The sequence below is a fragment of the Pinus tabuliformis genome, chromosome 6, assembly GCF_031772625.1.
Source record: "Pinus tabuliformis cultivar Carrire ecotype Pingquan chromosome 6, CPIR1, whole genome shotgun sequence".
Classification (NCBI taxonomy): Eukaryota; Viridiplantae; Streptophyta; class Pinopsida; order Pinales; family Pinaceae; genus Pinus; species Pinus tabuliformis.
The window spans coordinates 126,870,671-126,888,141 of NC_142292.1; the positions used below are offsets into that span (position 1 = coordinate 126,870,671).

General features: G+C 38.9%; 2 pseudogenes; both read left to right on the forward strand.

The window, feature by feature from the left end:
• Positions 1-2,319: 2,319 nt before the first annotated feature.
• On the forward strand, positions 2,320-4,018 carry LOC149257676 (sphingosine-1-phosphate lyase pseudogene; annotated as a pseudogene).
• Positions 4,019-7,624: 3,606 nt separating this feature from the next.
• On the forward strand, positions 7,625-9,023 carry LOC149257677 (sphingosine-1-phosphate lyase pseudogene; annotated as a pseudogene).
• The last annotated feature ends 8,448 nt before the right edge of the window (positions 9,024-17,471 follow it).

The window sequence follows — 17,471 nt, forward strand, 5'->3', positions numbered from 1 at the left end:
GATTTGTTTGTATGCTAGAGCTTCCTTGACTGTAGGTATGCCCTGTAGCATAGTGTCATCCACAAACTGTTGATGGGTTAAAGCATTACCATTCCCGGTTAATCTGAGTCCCTGGATTTTGCCTTCTACTTTGGCAGCTTTGATAGCTAGGCCTAGACCTTCCATCATGAGTATGAAGAGGAAGGGAGAGAGGGGATCTCCTTGCCTGAGACCTCTCGAAGGATTAAAGGTCTTGGATGGTGAACCATTTAATAGGATTGAAAAACTGGAGGAAGTGACAAGGGCCATTACCCATCTTACCCAGTTATGATCAAAACCATAAGCTAACAGGACTTTCCTTATGTAGGCCCAATTAAGCTTATCATAATCCTTTTCAAGGTCAAGTTCCATGATCATACCTGCTTGCATATTGATTATAAGAGAGTGAACCACCTCATGAGCTTGTATGATATTGTCGAGAATTTTTCTACCTTCCACATACCCTGCTTTCTCCTTAGAAACAAGGGTTGGTAGAAGGGGTTTAAGCCTGTTTGCTATTATTTTGGATATAATTTTATACACCACATTGCATAATACTATAGTCCTAAATCTTTCTGGTGTCATAGCTTTATCCTGTTTTGGTATTAAGGATAAGAAAGATGTGTTGAGCGTTTTCAAAATAGTTTTGTTTTTCTTGGAATCCTCCACCACATCAAGGATATCCTATTTGACTATGCCCCAACATGATTTAAAGAAGTCCACATTGAAACCATCCGGACCTAGCACCTTACCATTTTTCATTTCTTTGATAACTTTGCTCACCTCATCTTAATTCACAGCCCTGTTTAGATTGTGGTTATCATCTCTTGTCACTAGCTTAGGAATGTTCTTAGTGAAGTCATTAATGAATTGTGATCTGTCTAAGAGAGGTTCCTCTGCTATGCCCTAGAAATGTTGAACTGGAGCTGTTTCTATATCTTTGTGGGTATTGAGTTGATTTCCATGCTGATCCTTGATTTTAGAGATCCTGTTATGGGACCTGTGATCCATGGTTGATTTATGAAAAAACCTTGTATTCCTTTCCCCTTCTTTCAACCATTGTACCCTTGATTTCTGATTCCAGAATATTTCCTCCTGTTTGCATAATTATTTCCATTCTTGTTGATGGTTGTTGGCTTGTTCCTTACTTCCTTTGTTGAAGCCATCTATGATGAGGATCTGATTAATTTCCTGTAGCTTCCTTTCCACTACTTTTTTGGCATCAAAAATATTGCCAAAATCATTCTTATTCCAATCTTTGAGCCTGATTTTGACATGTTTCAATCTTATGCAAGAGGAACATTTTTTTCCCCTGAACCTATATATCCTCATTCCACCATTTTTATATATTGCTATTAAATTCTGGATGGGTGAGCTAGACATTTTCAAACCTGAAAGGTCTGTTTTTTGGAGTGCCTATACCAGATGCTTCAAGTTGCACAGGCCAGTGATCTGAACCACCAAAAGGTAGTATCATTGCTGACATTTCCAAGCCTATGAGGATAAGGTCCTCCAATAGAATGAATCTGTCAAGCTTTGATGCCACCTGAGACTCTCATCCCCTTTTGTTATTCCAGGTAAAGATGCCATTACTTATCTTTGTATCTACTAGCCTCATACTGTTTATAAAATTCTGAAATGCTATGGACTCTTTGCCCAGTGATCTGGTTCCACCTTTTTTTTTTGATAGGGACTTGATCATGTTAAAGTCCCCTCCCAGAATCCATGGGACACCCATATGTTTGTCTCTTAAATCCTCCAATGAAGTAAGCAATCTAAGCTTGTCTTCAGGCTTTTGTGGGCCATAAACATTTGTGATTAAATAAACTTCCTTATCCCCCCAGTTGAATAACCACTGGTAAGTAGTTCCTAGATGCTTCAACATCCAGGATACCTAGTTTCCGAGGGTTCCAAAGCGTGAGTATACCCCCAACTATTTTGTCTACTTTGACTTCTAGATATTCATACCTACTTAGCCATTTACTGTGAATTTCCATTATTTTTTCTACCGAACACTTTGTTTCCTGTATGAAAATCATGTCTGGTTTTTCTTCCTTCTGTTGTCACTCAAGAAAAAATTTTAAATTTTTCACATCAGTTCGACTGTTTGTCAAAGGCGCATAAATCCTTTCTATCAGTTTCGCAGTGCAGCATGTTTTAAGTGATTTCGTAGCGCATAATTCATGTTTTGCACTGGCTGCGCTACAAAATGGGGAATTCATGTTGATCCATAGCACATCTCACACCAGCTGTCATATTTTCTGCAAGAATTTTACGGGAATAGCATGTGTAAGGTCTTACATGTCAGTCTTGACACGTGCAGGCTCTGTTGGCATCAAAGGGGCTTTTGCAAACGAATATTTCGCGGAGTTACAGGTATTGTAACAAAGCCACTTGAAGGTGCCAGATCATCTGGTGTGGAGGGTTTTGTTCAAGGTGTTTGCAAAGGTATAATTGGAGTTCTTGATCTCCTGTCGAAAACTACAGAAGGTGCAAATGCAATAAGGATGAAAATCACTGCAACGATAACCTCTGAGGAACAACTACTTCGTTACAGGCTTCCTCGGGAAATTAATGGAGTCCATGCTCTCCGACCCACATCGAACGGGAGAAGGGAAAGGTTGTTGACAAGATGCATTCTAGTGTTAAATCTGGACGAGAAAATTGGCAAACTGAGCTGCCAAGGGCTGGTCTTGGTATAGGAGTCATAGAAAGGTTGAAATTTGAGAAGTCAAAAGATGTGCGATGGCAAGGAAGATGCTCTGGTATAGTGTATATTGGTGGGAGTGAATCCGAAGGACATTTTTCACCGATAAATGCAGCATATTCCATGTTTTCTCACACCAACCCGCTGCATTTGAGCGTTTTCCCAAGTATAGCACGATTTGAGAGTGAGGTGGTAGCAATGACAGCAAGCATGTTTGGTAGTAGAGAAAAAGCATCTTGAGGACAAGTTTGTGGTCATATGTCTTCGGGAGGCACATAAAGTATTATACTTGTAGTAAAGTCTTCACGGGATTATATGAAAGTCAAGAAGGGAATTATGAAACCAGAAATGATAATTCCAGAATCTGCCCATTCTGCATATGATAAAGCGGCCCAATACCTTAAAATCAAGCTATGGCGTGTACTGGTAAATGAATATTTCCAAGCAGATGTAAAAGCAATCCAGCGTTATTTGAACAAGAATACGGTTATGATTGTTGGCTCAGCATCGGGCTTTCCTCATGGTATCATTGATCCCATCGAAGAACTTGGAGACTTGGTCTTGCGCTGGGGTATTTGCTTTCACGTTGATCTCTGCCTTGGAGGTTTTGTGCTTCCTTTTGCTCGCAAATTAGGGTATCCAATTCCACCTTTTGATTTCACTGTTCAAGGAGTAACTTCAATATCAGTGGATACTCACAAGTATGGCCTAGGGCCAAAGGGCACAAGTGTTGTGCTGTATCGCAATCATGAAATCAGAAAGCAACAATTTGTGGCTGTAACGGAGTGGTCAGGAGGTCTTTATGTTTCACCAACTATTGCTGGAAGCAGACCTGGTGGTCTTATTGCTGGTGCGTGGGAAGCTATGATGAGTGTTGGGGAGGAAGGATATCTAGAGGCAGTGAGAAAAGTAATGGAAGTATCAAAAACTTTTCAGGAAGGAATAAAGCAAATTCCAGAACTATTCATTGTGGGAAGACCAGACATGACAGTCATTGCATTTGGATCAGATAAGCTCGATATTTTTAAAGTGAATGATGTTCTGTCAACACGAGGATGGCATCTAAATGCTTTACAAAGACCTAAGAGCATACACATATGTCTGACTCTTCAGCATACCCTTATAGCAGAAGATTGCTTGAAAGATCTGAAAGAAGCAGTTACAACTGTGCAAGAAAATCCAAGGGCATTTGAAGATGGCATGGCTCCAATATATGGAGCTGCTGGAAAGATGCTAGACAGAGGGATGGTGCAGGATTTGCTGATTGAATATATGGACAGTAAAGCATCTTAAGTTCTTTCCCCTCGACACCAAAACAAAATTCATCACATGACTTTGGAACCCCTCTTACACGTTCCAAATATGAACTTTTGATTGGAATTTACCCGTAGGAGGGGAAAAAAACCAAAGAGGAAGATGTATATGATTTTGTGAATGTCACATTTATTACAAGGTAGCCCAATTCTCCTCACTATGATGGAACAGACACTCAGATGAACATTCGCATGACAAAGCTTGATTTCTTCTGCAACAGATGTACTGTTGTTCTTTGATTGACTTTGGCATGGAACTGAGTGAATTAATGGAAGTCATATCTGAGAAAGCATCTCCACAACATGATATGGCAGGTATTATAGTGAGGATGGTCACTGGTGACAATATTAACACAACTAAAGCAATTGCAGCGGAATGTGGCATTTTAACAGATGATGGTGTTGAAGCAGAAGATCATAAACCTTCTGAGGCAGTTATCTTTTGTTCAGGGATAAAAACTCAAGACAATGAACTTCGTTTTAGCCTCTTATGTCAGGAAGCTATTGAATCTCCAAAGATTATTAAGCTCTCAAGCAGTGAACACTTTAGTGGACCTCATGGGGAGGGTTTTATTTTCATTGTCAATGATTGGCATACATCTCTTCTTCCTTGTTACTTGAAGACAGTCAAATTTTAGGAGGAAGACTGTGTTTTTTAAATTACACAGCAGTTTCGTAGCGCGCTACGAAACTGCTGTAGGTGGTGATTTTAAACGCAGAGCTGCATACGAAAAGTTTTGGCTGGCACACCTGTCTACCAAGGAAGCCTCCAACATATCATGAGCATGGTGTTACCCTATTCTATTGGGTTATTAAAGAATTAAAGTATCCATTGTTGTATACTCGGTGATGGGGGACCAGAACCGAAAATTTAGGGATATTTTCGGCCAATACAGAACAGATCAAAGCCTTCGGTATTCAAAGCCAGCATGGGACATTAATTGCCCATCTTATGCCATCTCATGCCATCTCAGCTGAACGAAGAGAAAGCCAGGTGTCAAAGCTACAAGAACGAATCTTCAACGAAGGAGATAGAATTAGAGTTATAATTAAATTAGGACTTTTTAGAACTTCAGTTACTGCTGATTGTATTTAATAGGTTAGTTCAATAGCGGATAGGGGTAATCAATGGCAATCATCGAGCTCCCCTCATGTTGGAGGTGGAAGCTCTAAGCAGTTAGAAGTATGTGTCTATATAGAGGAGAATGATCTATGTAATGGGGGTTGGATGTTTTTGAAAAACAGAGTTTATTTTGGCTTATGTAAGAACTTGTTTTCAGTAATACAAATGATTGCTTCTTCTTCTCAGGATTCATACATTGTTTCAGATGCTCAAGATATATGTGTTTTGTTTTATCTTTTATGTTCTACAGCTGTATAAATACACAATCACTCAGAATTCACATTGTTGCTCTGACTTCCTGTGTGTATTTGTAAGTTGAGGTTTCTATGAGAGGTATTTTGAGTGTTTAAACATTACATGCCCTGACTTCTATGAATGAGTAGTTTTATAGTTTGCTGAAGTGATGATTAACTCCATGAGCCCAATGGAAGTCTTTGTAATGTCTGTCCAGCCAACATATGTGTTAAATTTACTTTGTAAGAGTTAGCCATCTTGTTCAATATCAATAACCTATGAGAGAGCCCTCTCAGACTAAGGAGGCTAAGCCTTAGTTAAAAGCTTGGTTTGAAACAGTTACACAGAGTCTTGCTGATTGGCAGCCTTCAGTGCTTGATTTTGTGATAACATTTTGGTGCGTCTGCCGGGAGCCTGAAGATTACTCATTCCCGCAATCATGAAGCTGAACTTCTGAAGGTAGCAGGAGCTTAGAAGGTTTTTTGAGGCTGCAAATCTACCTTGGCGACTCCATTGTTGAAGAATTCGAAATTCATAGGTTCATGGTGATTCCACTGGAGTTATGAAGGACCCAGATGCTACCATTCTTATCTCAAGGTATGCATGCATAGACTTTTAAGGAATTCATGGTTTCCCAAATCATTTTCCCAAGGATGCATATTTTCTAAGGAATGGTCCAAAATTTAACGGAGAAGATTTGAGTTTAACTCTGAAGCATATCTCAGATTTCTGTCATTTTGCTGAGCTTCTTAGAGTTAAACATGAGGATGTTTGCATTATGTTATTTTATGATTCACTTCAAGGGAAATGCAAACAATGGATTGAAAGTTTTCCTATAAAATCCGTTAGGTGATTTCAAGACTTATGGCTTATGTTTTTGGAGGAATGGATAGATAGGTCAGAGGTGGTGGCAAACTCTCCTTCAGTTGAGGGTTTCAAACAATGGAATGATGATCATATTAATGAAGAAATAGGTGAAAATTTTTCTTTGTCCTTTTCCTCGTATCTAAAGTCCTTTGACTATAAAGCAGAGGATAAGATGGGATTTTTGGATGAAGTTGCTGAGGACATTGAGAAAGAAATTGAAGGTTTAGAAGGTCAAATTCAGGCATATAGTTTTCATAATCATGATCATTATTTTCAGAAGTTTTCTGTGATAGAACACAAGGAAAGAATGCTGGTTCCTTTCTCTTTCACGATTGAGGAACTGTACACTGTTGTTGAAAATCAGCTTGCACAGCTAGGAAGTTACAAGAATCATCAAGCTGATCAAGTATTCTGGGATCCTATAGCTGACTACATGGAAGAGTTTTACTCTCCAGTGTTTCAGTTTTTCAATGAAGATCAGAGGCCGTTTCAATGGCAGTGGTCATCACAATATCATATTGGCTCTGAACTCCGATGCAGTCAAAGAAATCAAACATCAGATAAGATAAATGATTGGCTACATTGGAAATTTCACATTGATTGAGCTAAAGGAAGTTTAAATTGTTAGGGTAGGTAGGTAGGAAAATGCAAATAAGCTCAAGGTTGACTGAGCATTTTTTTTTAGTAGATGTAGATTCCTTTCTCCTACAGTGATCATCAAGCTTAAGCCCGAGGTGAAGGCCCAAGAAGCTGGAAAGGGATGTTTGTCAAGCAAATTTATGTTTGTCATAAATGGATAAAGCACTGGACCTACGAGTTCTTAGTGTGCTACAGGAGCACACTATCCCAAGTGGAGCCACTGTTGTCACTCAAGAAAAAATTTTAAATTTTTCACATCAGTTCGACTGTTTGTCAAAGGCGCATAAATCCTTTCTATCAGTTTCACAGCGCAGCATGTTTTAAGTGATTTCGTAGCGCATAATTCATGTTTTGCACTGGCTGCGCTATGAAATGGGGAATTCATGCTGATCCATAGCACATCTCACACCAGCTGTCATATTTTCTGCAAGAATTTTACGGGAATAGCATGTGTAAGGTCTTACATGTCAGTCTTGACACGTGCAGGCTCTGTTGGCATCAAAGGGGCTTTTGCAAAGGACTATTTCGCGGAGTTACAGGTATTGTAACAAAGCCACTTGAAGGTGCCAGATCATCTGGTGTGGAGGGTTTTGTTCAAGGTGTCTACAGAAGGTGCAAATGCAATAAGGATGAAAATCACTGCAACGATAACCTCTGAGGAACAACTACTTCGTTACAGGCTTCCTCGGGAAATTAATGGAGGCCATGCTCTCCGACCCACATCGAACGGGAGAAGGGAAAGGTTGTTGACAAGATGCAGTCTAGTGTTAAATCTGGACGAGAAAATTGGCAAACTGAGCTGCCAAGGGCTGGTCTTGGTATAGGAGTCATAGAAAGGTTGAAATTTGAGAAGTCAAAAGATGTGCGATGGCAAGGAAGATGCTCTGGTACAGTGTATATTGGTGGGAGTGAATCCGAAGGACATTTTTCACTGATAAATGAAGCATATTCCATGTTTTCTCACACCAACCCGCTGCATTTGAGCGTTTTCCCAAGTATAGCACGATTTGAGAGTGAGGTGGTAGCAATGACAGCAAGCATGTTTGGTAGTAGAGAAAAAGCATCTGGAGGACAAGTTTGTGGTAATATGTCTTCGGGAGGCACAGAAAGTATTATACTTGCAGTAAAGTCTTCACGGGATTATATGAAAGTCAAGAAGGGAATTATGAAACCAGAAATGATAATTCCAGAATCTGCCCATTCTGCATATGATAAAGCGGCCCAATACCTTAAAATCAAGCTATGGCGTGTACCGGTAAATGAAGATTTCCAAGCAGATGTAAAAGCAATCCAGCGTTATTTGAACAAGAATACGGTTATGATTGTTGGCTCAGCACCGGGTTTTCCTCATGGTATCATTGATCCCATCGAAGAACTTGGAGACTTGGTCTTGCGCTGGGGTATTTGCTTTCACGTTGATCTCTGCCTTGGAGGTTTTGTGCTTCCTTTTGCTCGCAAATTAGGGTATCCAATTCCACCTTTTGATTTCACTGTTCAAGGAGTAACTTCAATATCAGTGGATACTCACAAGTATGGCCTAGGGCCAAAGGGCACAAGTGTTGTGCTGTATCGCAATCATGAAATCAGAAAGCAACAATTTGTGGCTGTAACGGAGTGGTCAGGAGGTCTTTATGTTTCACCAACTATTGCTGGAAGCAGACCTGGTGGTCTTATTGCTGGTGCCTGGGCAGCTATGATGAGTGTTAGGGAGGAAGGATATCTGGAGGCAGTGAGAAAAGTAATGGAAGTATCAAAAACTTTTCAGGAAGGAATAAAGCAAATTCCAGAACTATTCATTGTGGGAAGACCAGACATGACAGTCATTGCATTTGGATCAGATAAGCTCGATATTTTTAAAGTGAATGATGTTCTGTCAACACGAGGATGGCATCTAAATGCTTTACAAAGACCTAACAGCATACACATATGTCTGACTCTTCAGCATACCCTTATAGCAGAAGATTGCTTGAAAGATCTGAAAGAAGCAGTTACAACTGTGCGAGAAAATCCAAGTGCATTTGAAGATGGCATGGCTCCAATATATGGAGCTGCTGGAAAGATGCCAGACAGAGGGATGGTGCAGGATTTGCTGATTGAATATATGGACAGTAAAGCATCTTAAGTTCTTTCCCCTCGACACCAAAACAAAATTCATCACATGACTTTGGAACCCCTCTTACAAGTTCCAAATATGAACTTTTGATTGGAATTTACCCGTAGGAGGGGAAAAAAACCAAAGAGGAAGATGTATCTGATTTTGTGAATGTCACATTTGTTACAAGGTAGCCCAATTCTCCTCACTATGATGGAACAGACACTCAGATGAACATTCGCATGACAAAGCTTGATTTCTTCTGCAACAGATGTACTGTTGTTTCTTTGATTGACTTTGGCATGGAACTGAGTGAATTAATGGAAGTCATATCTGAGAAAGCATCTCCACAGCATGATATGGCAGGTATTACAGTGAGGATGGTCACTGGTGACAATATTAACACAGCTAAAGCAATTGCAGCGGAATGTGGCATTTTAACAGATGATGGTGTTGAAGTAGAAGATCATAAACCTTCTGAGGCAGTTATCTTTTGTTCAGGGATAAAAACTCAAGACAATGAACTTCGTTTTAGCCTCTTATGTCAGGCAGCTATTGAAGCTCCAAAGATTATTAAGCTCTCAAGCAGTGAACACTTTAGTGGACCTCATGGGGAGGGTTTTATTTTCATTGTCAATGATTGGCATACATCTCTTCTTCCTTGTTACTTGAAGACAGTCAAATTTTAGGAGGAAGACTGTGTTTTTTTTAAATTACATAGTAGTTTCGTAGCGCGCTACGAAACTGCTGTAGGTGGTGATTTTAAACGCAGAGCTGCATACGAAAATTTTTGGCTGGCACACCTGTCTACCAAGGAAGCCTCCAGCATATCATGAGCATGGTGTTACCCTATTCTCTTGGGTTATTAAAGAATTAAAGTATCCACTACTGTATACTCGGTGATGGGGGACCAGAACCGAAAATTTAGGGATATTTTCGGCCAATACAGAACAGATCAAAGCCTTCGGTATTCAAAGCCAGCATGGGACATTAATTGCCCATATTATGCCATCTCATGCCATCTCAGCTGAATGAAGAGAAAGCCAGGTGTCAAAGCTGCAAGAAGGAATCTTCAACGAAGGAGATAGAATTAGAGTTATAATTAAATTAGGACTTTTTAGAACTTCAGTTAGTGCTGATTGTATTTAATAGGTTAGTTCAATAGCGGATAGGGGTAATCAATGGCAATCATCGAGCTCCCCTCATGTTGGAGGTGGAAGCTCTAAGAAGTTAGAAGTATGTGTCTATATAGAGGAGAATGATCTATGTAATGGGGGTTGGATGTTTTTGAAAAACAGAGTTTATTTTGGCTTATGTAAGAACTTGTTTTCAGTAATACAAATGATTGCTTCTTCTTCTCAGGATTCATACATTGTTTCAGATGCTCAAGATATATGTGTTTTGTTTTATCTTTTATGTTCTACAACTGTATAAATACACAATCACTCAGAATTCACATTGTTTCTCTGACTTCCTGTGTGTATTTGTAAGTTGAGGTTTCTATGAGAGGTATTTTGAGTGTTTAAACATTACATGCCCTGACTTCTATGAATGAGTAGTTTTATAGTTTGCTGAAGTGATGATTAACTCCATGAGCCCAATGGAAGTCTTTGTAATGTCTGTCCAACCAACATATGTGTTAAATTTACTTTGTAAGAGTTAGCCATCTTGTTCAATATCAATAACCTATGAGAGAGCCCTCTCAGACTAAGGAGGCTAAGCCTTAGTTAAAAGCTTGGTTTGAAACAGTTACACAGAGTCTTGCTGATTGGCAGCCTTCAGTGCTTGATTTTGTGATAACACCTTCATTCTATTGCTAAGATTCCTTTGTTTTCTTTTACTTCCTAGACCCCTTATATCCATGTTGTGAGCTTCATTAAGAAAGATTTGTAGATGAGTAACTAGTTAGATCTTTCATCTTACTTGAATTTATCATCAGTTTTCCACATTCTATCAGCAACTAATTCTGTTTTTTTCTACCCCTCTTCCTGCCTAGGTTCCGAGGAGCTAGTCCCGATGTGGCCTTCAAAGTTGTTACCCCTTCGTTATCCTGACTATCATGGTTTCTTTTGACTCCTGACCCTTTTTCTTGAGTTCTCCATAGAAACAGTTGTTGCAGTCTATTGAACTCCTCTTGTGGTAGCGAGTCCATTCCTTTGGTGTTTCCCTACTCTAGGAATTTTTCCAGATCTAGATGCTCCTAATCAAGAATATCTTGCAGTTCATTATCCTCTATTTCCACCTCGCTCGGGGTCATCTCTTGGTCCCTATCAAGGTCCATGGTATTCAACAGATCCTCCTTGTGTTGGGTGTTGTTATGGTTAATCTCCATGCTTTCTTCCTTATCCTTTTCTCCAGAGCCGCCCTCCATAGTTTGATTTGTTTTATCTAGCTCCTCATATTCTTCTAGAACTTTGTACCTATTTTGATTTATCTGCTTTTCCTCATTGTTTTTTTTCTCATACTTTTTCCCTCCTTTGCCTCTATTATCCACTTTGTGAAAGCTATTGATATCTTTCCCTGAGGTAGCTTTAGTTTTGCTTTCCATTTTGTTTAAGGGGTAGTCCCTGAATAGATGCCCATGTTCATGGCATTTGCGTCATCTAAAAGGAACTTACTCATAATCCACAGCTTGTACCCATCCTTCATCTAAAATTTCTAGGATGACTTCATCCAGCAGAGCTCTTGAGAGATCCATCTCTATGCATATACGAGCAAAGGATGTGTACTTTCCCCGTTTAGTGGCCTCTGATATTTTTACAAAGTGCCCTGGTTTGTTTCCTATTGCTGCTAATGATTTTGGTTGCTAATAATCCAAAGGTAAGGAGTAAAGTCTTACCCAAACTGCGATCGAGGTGAATGTCTCGCGCTCCGGGACAAAATTCATCACCTAAGGCCGCATATAGAGGCCCACCGCAGCATAGAAGTAGGGCCCTCCTTCAAACACCCTATCTTTATCCTCAATGTTAACTAAGACCACAGTGAAGAAACCCTTTAAACCAAGGTGTAGGTCTATGCCCCCTTTAGGTTTCCAGTGATTCTTTATCCATTCCTGTAAAGCTCTCTCCATGGGCCATAACCCCATAAATTTACAAATGATCGTGTACATCGCCACGTGTTCCCTATGCGCCTGTAGCGCTGTATCGCTTAACACCACTCTGGGTGTGATAGTCGTCCTAGGCTTACACGGTCCTGTTCGATTTCTGTCGTTTGCCTTCTGGTTTTCTTCTTCTGTTCTTTTTTCTCTTCTGACTTCTTCTTGCTTGTCTTCCTATTCCTATGAACCTCTGTTGTTCTGTTTCCTTCCACTTAAAATACCTGTTTCAGCCTCCAGAGGTTTCTTTCTTCGATTGGAGATTGCCTGACTGTAGGAGGGAGTGGAAATCCCCCCTTTACTCCCCTCCATGTTGCCCAACGCTTAACTCCTGCTGCAAACCCTAGCTCTCCTTCTTAGTATTTTTCAAATAATTCCCGAGCAATATCATATCTCAAGGCTGAATCTTGAATTCGAAGTTATTTTCATATACCAACATGTTATCATGTTAGTATATAACCAAGATTATTGCGTAACAACTCTATTCATATTAATGAATATAATAGAAATTCTTTCTCTATGAATAGAGAGTCAAATCTTCCACTTAGTCCTAATCCTAAGGACTATGAGAACAACAATGGTGAAGGGCGGGATGAAGAATTTCAAAGAAATAAAGAGTCATGGTTTCCACTTAGTCCTAATCCTATGGACTATGAGAGAAATAGTGATGAAGAACATGATGAAGAATTTCAAATAAATAAAGTATCGTGGTTTCCACTTAGTCCTAATCCTATGGACTATGAGAGTAGCATTGATGAAGAGCATGATGAATAATTTCAAATGAATAAAGAGTCACAGTTTCTACTTAGTCCTAATCCTATGTACAATGAGAGCATCATCGATGAAGAGCATGATGAAGAATTTCAAATGAATAAAGAGTCACAGTTTCCACTTAGTCCTAATCCTATGGACTATGAGAGAAACAGTGATGAAGTGCATGATGAATAATTTCAAATGAATAGAGAGTCATGGTTCTCACTTAGTCCTAATCCTATGGACTATGAGAGCAGCAGTGATGAAGGCGAGGATGAAGAATTTCCAATAAATCAAGAGTCACAGTTTCCAATTAGTCCTAATCCTATGGACTATGAGAGCAGTAGTGATGAAGGCCGGGATGAAGAATTTCCAATATCGAGATTCACATTTTCCACCTAGTCCTAATCCTAAGGACTATGAGAGTAGTAGTGACGAAGGGCAGGATGATGAATTTCTAGTAAATAGAGAGTCACATTTTCCACCTAGTCCTAATCCTAAGGACTGTGAGAGCAGTAGTGACGGAGGGCATGATGGAGTAATCCTAAGGAATATGAGAGTAGTAGTGATGAAAGGCATGATGAAGCACTTAGTCCTAATCCTAAGGACTATTAGAGAAGCAATGATGAAGGGTAGGATGAAGCACTTAGTCTTAATCCTAAGGACTATGAGAGCAGCAATGACGAAGGGCGGGATGAAGAATTTCCAGTAAGTAAAGAGTCACATTTTCCACATATTCATAATCTTATGGACTATGAGAGAAACACTAACAATGCACATGATGAAGAATATCCAATAAACATTGAGTCAAATTTTCCATTTAGTCCTAATTTTAAGGACTATGAGGGTGGCACTGAAGAAGAGCAAGATGAAGAATATCTTCCAAGTCAGTATTTAAAAAGCACATATGATCATAGTTAGGATAATATTCCTCATAATTATGATGAAAATGCTTATACAGATGATGATCCAACGATGGATATTTTGCCAGCAAATATTGTATCGAGGAGTAGGAGTAGACCTTTTCGTATCAATCCAAGATGTTCTAGTTATACAAGGGGTAGAGAAAAATATCTCATGAGAAGAAGTTATATCAGTGTTCATTTTCAAGTGAATGTTGTCAAAATCATTTCTTGAAACATATGGATTTCAAGTTTGCATTGGAGAAAAGGAAGAGATATTTGTCAATGAATAGAAGCATGCAAAATTCATATTTAGTGTGGTTCATGCAATCTACATTGGCAGGTTATGATTATCATATTGGGTCAAGAATCCAAGAAAATTTGGAAAAGGATCCCAAATTTTATTTAGAATTACGTCATAAACGACAGTTTGGGTCATTATCAAATACTACAATGTCATGGATGAAAGACTTCTTTTCAAAGCATGGAGAGTGTATTCCAAATAGAGAGACAATACATGTTCCAGATAATTTCTCAAGATGATAAATATACAAATTATACAAAGAATATGCAGAACGTGGTGAAGGAAATCGTCGATTTATTACATATCAATATTTTGTGAAGATATGGAAGAAAGAATTCAACAATGTATGTATTCCTAAGAAGACAAGGATGGGGATTTGCAGTACATGTGCTTCTCTTAAATAAAAAAGGGATAAATGTGAAGGGGCAGAAAGAGGTAAGAATTCATAACATTAATTTTTAAAATTGTATAGTCATCAACTATGAAAACGTATTTATGATCTGAAATGAGGGTTTAACATCTTGTTATACTTACAAGAACCTCTCACTCCAAAGCTTATAAATATATGATCTAGCTTATGTTGACAATTGCGAAATTAAGTACTTGAAACAGGTGTATGTCTTTGTTTGTTTTTAATTGTTTAAGTGCTTTAAGTTGATTTGTTTCTACTGATATTAGACACACATAACAGCCATATAATGTAGCAAATAAACATCAACACATAACAACAAATTTAATCTAGGAGTTCACCCGAATATCGTGGGCTATGTCTCCTTGAGCTTCTGTCAATTTGACTTGGCTCTTTGGGATTATGGCTTCAATTCTTTTACAAGTTCCACACTCAACTCCAATGGTTATTGACTGAACCAATGGGCTTAGAAAACCATTTATATCCCTGTCATGGCTGTCATCATTCTGCAAATAGATCTGAGATCCATTAGACTTGATTCCTTCAATCGATGCACTGATCTTCCCTGAGCTTCTTGATGGCAAAAACTCCTTCAGAATTCTTCAACTGTCTCTGAAACCTCTTATACTGTCTCCAACACATATTAGACATCAATAATAGACTGTTCATTTTCTCAAAATGAGCACTGCATCCCTGATCTAAGCCTTCCTCCATGGTTGGCACTGGGCTGCCTGAAACTTCCCTGTAGCATATCGTCCTTTAGAAGTATTTAGTTGTTTCTGTAAACCCTTGAAATGGATTCATAAGTCTCATTATAGTCAGGAATGATTATTGGTTCGCTGAGAACGGATACTCGTAGCTCCTACAATTGCCTCCAACCCCTGGTGGCCCTGAGCTCCAAAATCTCCCCGGATGAAAATCTCCTTAAAAAATGGATTCTTCAACTTCTCTGGACTGTTCCATTGGCTTTAGAAGGCCTGAATTAGTCTAGTGAGCCTCTTGTTTCACTCTCTTAGATTGAAAATCACTTATGGAGTGCATTTAATCATTATCTCCTAGAGATCCTCCACTAACTTTGGCAAATTGCACTTAACTGCAGTTAAATTTGGCATACCTGCCCTTTTTTAGCGCTCCGCCAAGCTTGAATATCAGAACTAACCATAACCGTCGATGTTTGGCGTGCATGTGATAGGTTTCAACTCACGATTAGGGATAACGTTGGCGGTAATCCCATAAACTGCGTGGTTTGCAAACGATGGACATGTGAATGGTGCTTATGGGACCGATGGTGATCCTGACCCCCAAACCACTGACTGTTACACTTTAAATATAACCTTTAACACTTAGCTGTTAAGAACCACCATTAGTGGAGTTGGTAGCGTGGTTGTTTAGCCAGCCGGAGGTCACGGGTTCGATTCTGTCGGACCCAACAAAATGTTAACATGCCATTCCAGGGCCATGTGGCAGCCTCTAGGCTTGCCCCGTGTCAAATCCTAATTGGTCAGTCAAATAGGAATATTCCTTGGAATATTCTTTGGAATATTCCAAGGAATATTCTTTTTTTTTTAACAAAGAATATTCCAAGGAATATTCTTTTTTTTTTTAATATTTTCCAAAAATAAATTTATTCTTGGAAATTGTAGTTTACTGGATTTTTTAAATGGCGATAACTTCTTCATACGGTGTCAGTTTTTCAAACCGTTCATGGCGCCAGAATTAGGAAGACGGGATCTATATGGTCATTTAGGTTTAAAACTCTTTTGAATGCTTTGAAATTTAAGCTATCATCAAAGTCCTAGATCAATATCTGATCACTCCTCCCCATTGGGAATATTTTGGACCCCAAAAGACTGATATACTGATCTGGATAGTAGATGAGAGTATAGTACCCTCTTCTTTCAGCCTTCATACAATTTCCTACATGGCTGGTGCATTGGAACCAAAACTCGAAGGTAGTTGACACTTCCCTTCATGGATGTGCTTGTTCTCTTGTTAAGAACCATCTTCCTTGAACTCATTCATGATGTACAGAAGGTAGCTGAACATCGCTACCAAGCCACTTCCATGGCGACCTTTGCTGTTGCAAATCTCCTTCAGCAAACGATGTCAAAATACAAGAAAACAACTTGATGACATAAATTCTTGCTCCATCAAAAGAAACAAATTTCACATCATGTGAATCATCAACATGTCTTTACATCTTGTATACAAATGATCGACTAAATCCCAAGCCGACAAAAACATGCCTTTTCAAACATTTGACCCTTCAAGTCAAGCATGTACAAAAATAATTTTAACGATTCTTTTACAAAGATGAAACACTTCATCAGTATCTCCCTTTTACAATCTTGGAGACCAAATCAACTCTTCCAAGTTGACATGACATTACATGCATGTTTAAACAAAACAATATGATGGTTGATAGCTTTCCATCAAGTAAATTACATAAATCTTCAAATACAAGGAAATCGTTAACATCCTCGTGTTCATACATTCCATTCTCATGCATGTATTCGATTCTTCAACTTTCTCTTAAGCACAATCATAAGTACAAGATCCTCGATCACATGTACATGTACTTTCAAAGCTGAAATGAATATAATTTTGCTGCAATAAAGTGAGTCTACATACTCAACTTTTCCATCCTGCAACTTGCATTCCATTAGCAAAGAAATGCAAATAGATGTGACACATTTCTTTTCTCATCAAAAGACATGTAACTTTAATTAGATAAGAACTCTAACCATTTCTTACCAATCCACACCAAAGGTGCTTCCTTTAACTGCACATCGACATCTACATGTGGATCATTCTGAATCACATCAATTATGGAAACTTCCTTTCCATTCTTACCATACTCTTTTTCCACTTTCTTCAAATTTCGTGGAAGCATTGTTGGATTCAAAGTCCAACACCTTTTAGCAATATGTCCTTGCTTATGGCAATAAGTGCATCACATATTCATCTTCTTGGAAACGTAATTTTCCTTGTTCAATGGACCTTTGGCTTCTTGCCT